The sequence below is a fragment of the Trifolium pratense genome, linkage group LG3, assembly GCF_020283565.1.
Source record: "Trifolium pratense cultivar HEN17-A07 linkage group LG3, ARS_RC_1.1, whole genome shotgun sequence".
NCBI classification, from domain to species: domain Eukaryota; kingdom Viridiplantae; phylum Streptophyta; class Magnoliopsida; order Fabales; family Fabaceae; genus Trifolium; species Trifolium pratense.
This window is the reverse complement of record NC_060061.1, coordinates 28,892,150-28,898,611: the sequence shown is the minus strand read 5'-3', so window position 1 is coordinate 28,898,611 and position 6,462 is coordinate 28,892,150. Positions and strand designations below refer to the sequence as shown.

The window sequence follows — 6,462 nt, the reverse complement described above, 5'->3', positions numbered from 1 at the left end:
TATTTCCTCTTTTTGTTTAGATGTCAATATGTCATTGTGCATGCATTTAACATGTGTTTCATGTTACCGAAAAAAAAAAAGAATGAAAGAAATGAAAGTCACAATGAAGAGAAAAATAGTAAAGCATTTAATTTGGTAAGTTAAAATTGATACACATCCTTATAATTTTTATTTTTTTTTTGACAAAAACCTCATAATGTTATGAATTCAATTCATGTTTGGATTATAAGAATGAATTATGAAAAAGATTTTGCTCTTATTTAATGTAACCAAACTTCTACTATATAATCTACTATATAAGAAAATAACATACATCTAGTATATAAGAAAATAACATGCATATGAAATTAATTTTTATCGGTTCGGTTACCCATGCATGGATGAGAAAAACTAAACCGGACCCGTCCGTTTCTATCCACAATAAACCGAGTTTTTGGACATTTGGACCCGTTTTGCAGGTTGAATCCGAACCGTTTCGGGTTTATAATATCATTTATGGCGGACTGGAGCGGTTTTCGGGTCTTTGTCCACCCCTAGTTGCGGGAATCGAACTGTGTTCATTCCTACCAAATTCAGCGTCAATCACCACTAAACTAACTAACTATTGGTTATTGTATTTTTACTTTAACCCAAACTAGTTTAAAGACCCGTGCATCTGCACGAGTCAATTGATTTTTATTTGATATTTGAGTTTGTCATGTAGAAAATTAATTTAAAAGTAAATATTTAAAAATTTGTTATCTATATTTATAACAATAATAAAGGGAAAATATTTCTTTTGGTGTAGTCTTTTTTTATTCCAAATATACCCTTTTCAATTTTTTTTGTATTTTATTTAAAATTTAACTTTATAACACCTCATGTCAATTTATCTAGAATATCAACAAGAGTGTACATAACTGAACCGGAAAACTTTAAATTTTCATTACATATCGTCCGAATACATAAATAGGATTACAAAAATCCAAGTGATTGATACTAAATTGAGCTAACAACTGAAAACATAAAGAAACTAAATCTTATTCACAATATAAGATAACATGACGTCAACTCAACTAGCATAATCCAAGCATCTGAACTTCATGCATGCAAACCATGATATCTCGATCAACCTGTTTATCTGAAATCTATAACAATAATAAAGGGAAAACATTTCTTTTGGTGTAGCCTTTTTTTATTCCAAATATACCCTTTTCAATTTTTTTTTTGTATTTTATTTAAAATTTAACTTTATAACACCTCATGTCAATTTATCTAGAATATCAACAAGAGTGTACATAACTGAACCGGGAAACTTTAAATTTTCATTACATATCGTCCGAATACATAAATAGGATTACAAAAATCCAAGTGATTAATATTAAATTGAGCTAACAACTGAAAACATAAAGAAACTAAATCTTATTCACAATATAAGATAACATGACGTCAACTCAACTAGCATAATCCAAGCATCTGAACTTCATGCATGCAGACCATGATATCTCGATCAACCTGTTTATCTGAAATCAAATAAGCGGGGGATGAGACAGTCACTTCGTCTCAGTGGATTCCTACTACCCAATTACTATTGGTGTCTATACCGGGGGCAACTGATGAACTAATGTTCCTTGATCCTGATAGTCAATCTCTAAACATGATTTACATAACATAATTTCATAACATAATACATAAAGGTGTAACACAAATTATTTATCTTGTTCGTTTTATTCATAACAAAGACACTCTGAGGTGAGCAGGTCTTAGAGGTCTGACATATCCGTCTGCGATAATAATGTACATCGACACGGCTGAAGCTCACAATCATAACATGATTGGATTCTAACGAATCCCATAACGTGGTACATAAGTAACCACCATAATTGATTGACTTTCTTGACTTAACTTAATAATCCTGATTGTTATCCTACCCATGAATTCCCTCCCGGGGTAATACTAACTTGTCCTGATTTCCTGATTATCATGTACCTAACGTGTAATTAACATTCTAATTATTTAATGTACTTGCAGTATCCACAGAAAATATCTAGAAGGGTCAGAGATCTAAAAGGAGTGAAAGCATCACATTTTAAAAGATTGTGCAGGATACTGATTTGCTATTATCGCTTAGCGAGGATACCAATTCAACACTCTGTTTTATATAAACAATGCATAAATTCACCTACAATCCCTCTTTCTAATAGTTGTGCACACTATAATGGATTAAATGATTAAAATGGAGAAGAACTTTGGGATTAAGCTCTTCTCATACACTAATCCATCCTAAACCTTAATGTTATCATACTTTTTATCATAAATTGGAGATACTATTATCATATCTAGACTAATGTTATGATGCATAAATTTTGGGAAAACTAATGGAGTTAAACTAACTAGAGTTTAAGGCTCTAAGGGAACCACCTGAGTTGACGCTTGAACAATACAATCGATATTTCTGGAACTCGCCGAAATGCAGAATTTGCAGCAAAAGCAGTTTAAACCGGTAAACAGAATTTTCTGCACAATTTCCATATCAGACCCTCAACTTCAAACTGGTCTCCAGATCTCAATTCTCAGTCAAATTCCACGAATTTGACACCATAACGAAGGTAATTCTGTCAGCTTTCCAAACATGTAAATACCATTCAAAATAAAGTTACGATTTGACAGATACAGATTAATTACTGAATACAGGTCCTACGAAAATTATGCAAAATTTCTTACCTTTCTAATTCTAACTTTCTCCAATTCTATTTCCACAGTCTTTCATTCATTCCTCAACCAACAATGATTCTTTATAATAACCTCAACTTGATTTTCCAAACATCCACAGTTTGCAATTACTCAATCCATCACATGCAATCAAAGTAAATGAAGAGGTAAACATCTATTCATGTGTGGGGTTAAGATTAAATGTTTGGATTCAACAAGAGAAAACTCATGTATACTTTTGTAAATGAAGAGTGAGTTCCTTACCTTACTTTCTGCACAACAACAACTCAAACCAAATACTAAGTACTAATAGTTCATGAGGGAAGTGATGACCACCATACATGCAAGTTTTCTCATAGATGATGAAGAAATTGAATTTGGGTTTAGACACCATGGAAAAGGGTTTGCGGCCAAACAAAAAGGAAGAGAGAAATAAAAATGTCTTTTATTTCCATGGGTTGTTGTCCTCACAATCTAACTTCATGATTTATGCAAGAGGTGTTCACATGCAATTAACTTAAAGAAATGAGTTGGTGTTTGCTCCTTGAAGAAATGAAGAAACGAGAGAGAGAAAGAAAAAGGAGTGAGATTTGTGTTGCTTAGGCGTGAGAGAGAGAAAGATGTAAATGGAGTGTCTTTTCTTTACTGAAAATGGATCAATGAATATGAAAGAGAGTTGTCCAAAGGTCTTAGATAGCCATAACAAGGTAATTACCCTTCACCTTTAGTATTATTACTATTTTGTCATGCTTCCACTTACTACCAAAATGTACTTGTGTTCTCTAATTATTCCTTCATACCTATTCACTTATTTCCATTTAGTTTCCAATAATTATCTTTAATTAATATTTCTCTATTAGTTAAAGTCGGGATGTTACAAACTTCCCTTCAACTTACTATTTCATTGGTAGTTTTTTTCATATCTCTCTGTTATCTTTAACCCTTTCATTGTATATCTTCAACACAAACTTCAAAATAACTGATACATTATCAATTATGCTTCTCTTCATCTCTTTTCCATGTTTCTCTAATATCTATTTTGCTTCACAACGAGGGTACATGTGTTGCAATGTATAGGCACTTGGTACGTGCTCTTTTATTTTCCTTTCTTTTCATCGAAACAAATTTAATTAATTACTTTGTCAAAGGAAACCATAAAATTTCACTTACTTGCAAGCAATCATTTTTATTTCAAAGTTTTTCTTTTTCCTTTTGTTTGGATGTCATGTCATTGTGTATGCATTTAAGATTTCCTTTAATTGTTTTGTAGGCATATTCTATGGACATGTTTCAAATCAAAGATAAAGATTGAAGTAAAGAACTATGTTAAATTTTTTATTTCTTAACTATTTATGTGAATTTGTTCATGGTGCACTTATGTGACTTTGATTTCTTAAGTTCTTTTTTTTTTTTTTTTTTTTACAGAATTTCTAGAAGAAAACTTAATAAACATAGATATGGTTATCCTCCTCCAAACTAACTCTCATGCATTACTGATTTGCCAAAAGAAATTGACCCAATAAAATAGTACGTAACTGTATCAAAAGAAATTGTTTTGTTACTTTTTTGATTGATTTTGCATTTTTTTCTATGTTATTCTTATATGCATATTCACTTCAATTTCATTGTTTTGCATTTTTTATTTCTTTGCAATTTTTGTTCAAATGCTCTGAAGATTCATAGGTAAAAACTTATTCAAATTGTTTTTTTTACCAAAAGTTTATTCATAAAAAACATAGACACGCACTATATCATCTATTCATCTCTATCTTTCCCAAAACTTTATTCAAATTGTTTTTTTACCAAAAAAATATTTTGAGAGAAAAGTCAGAAAAGAAAGAAATAAGATGATGTCTTGAGAGTGTAGAATCCCAACCCCAATTTGCTATTGAGTTTTAACATTTACCATTAAAAAAAAACAATATTTTATCTAGCTCTTTCGTTAATTTTTATTGTGTTTTGTTGATGTTTTGCTATTGTTTTGTCTACCATGGTTCTATAGGGAGTTTTAAGTGTGGATGAATGGTGTTACTTTGCACAAGATCTTTGACAACAAAAATTAATGATACAAAATGTTACTACACATGTAATGAAAGGGATGTACACACCCTTTACTACAATGTAACTCATTGAAAGATCCCCTTAATTGAAAAGGAAATTGTATATTCATAGTAGAGAGGAGATCCTCTCATGTCCAAATTCCCTAATGTTGGATCTCAGCCTTTCATTTCTTTTTTGTTGTTTATTGTTCATTCAAATAAAAAAAATGGATAGTGGAGGATTAAACTGCACCCCCTGCAATCCAATTTGGACATGAGAGGATCTGCTCTCATTCATAGTAAACACCAAGTATGTGTTTCTCTTATTTATTTTTCATCAAAACAAATTCAATTAAATTTGTCAAAGAAAAGTTTAAAATTCTAATATTTTGCAAGCAATAAAGTATGAACCACTTAATTTATGTACTTATTTTTTATTTTTGTCAAGAAACCACTCGATTTCTAAAGACCTATTACATTATTGTGAACATCGACTAATTGATTAAATCATATTCTTTCTTGCCTTTTTTTAAATAAAAAAAAATATATTTTTGTATAGATGTCATTAATTTGTGTTTACATTTATCATTCCTTAATTTTTTTGTTAACATCTTCTCTAAATATGGTTCAATGGTAGTTTATAATTTATATGGATTGTTTATAATTTACATACATTAACACAATAGAAAACCGCGTATCACACAAACGGGCACGAAACGTGCCCGTTTGGCCACTAGTATAATATTGTTAAAATATAAATGAATTATTGTGTTATTTATTTCTTGTAAACTTATTTATTCAATTTTTTATGTTTCGGTGACAAATAATGGTCAATGTATATTCTTAATAAAAAATTATAAATTTTATTATGAATATTTATTGTAATTTAGTAAGTTTGATACTAATTAACTTAATTATATTATTATTAATGGTTAGTAGTAAACTCTGTAATAATATTGTGTATGTTTCGTTTATAAAAAAAATTGTTTATGTTTTGTTTATATATTTTTTTTTATTTCTATAATCCTATTTTAATGTGTTTTATTCTTATTTTTTTATATTCTTTCTATAATTTTTTTTATCGGCAAAATTTTCTAAATTTTTTTATTGTTTTTTTTTTTTTCTATTTTTATGTATAGATCGTTCTGTTTTGTTTCTATCTATAATCTATTTTGTTATTTTTTTTAATAGGGAAATTATAATGAAGTATATAAAACTTGCAACGTAGTTAAAAATAATAAGAATAAATTAGTAGCTTCGGTGGTAATTGATTTTTTTTTTTTGTAAACCAAAAGTATCATCCGCGCGCAACTGCAAAGACCAATCCCCTCGAGTTAACTGAGATCTATTTAATACGCACCAGCCGAGGATCGAACCCAAGACCAAATAGTTAAGGAACCCAAGTATCTACCACTTGTGTCGCACTATGTTGGTATGGTAATTGATTTTAATGAGGAGGGATCCGCTGACTCCAGGAGTAAGTTTCCATTGACTTACTCCGCTTAATAACTCGATATCGGCATTATGTTTCTTCAATCCAACCGTTGAATTCAAAGATCTTATTGAGTAGATCAACTACACAAATTTTTATAAAAATACAAAAAATGTAGTTATGTATTCAGACTATTAAAATTCAACGTTTTTTTTTTAAGTTTGTGGTACAGTTATCAGAAAAAGTATCAAACGATTTTGAATTTTTATAAAAATTTGCGGAGTTGATTTACTCAATGAG

At 29.7% G+C, this 6,462-nt stretch overlaps 1 long non-coding RNA gene across 2 annotated transcripts; it reads right to left on the bottom strand.

Annotated features, from left to right (window-relative positions):
* Positions 1 to 1,278: 1,278 nt before the first annotated feature.
* On the bottom strand, positions 1,279 to 3,352 carry LOC123915672. Of its 2 annotated transcripts, XR_006811950.1 has the most exons (4): positions 2,956 to 3,341; positions 2,704 to 2,822; positions 2,401 to 2,601; positions 1,279 to 1,502 (listed from the first exon to the last, which is right to left on the bottom strand). It is a non-coding gene; the product is annotated as an uncharacterized LOC123915672 (long non-coding RNA). The 2 variants fall into 2 exon arrangements; XR_006811951.1 differs by having other exon boundaries at positions 2,704 to 3,352.
* Between the last annotated feature and the right edge of the window lie 3,110 nt (positions 3,353 to 6,462).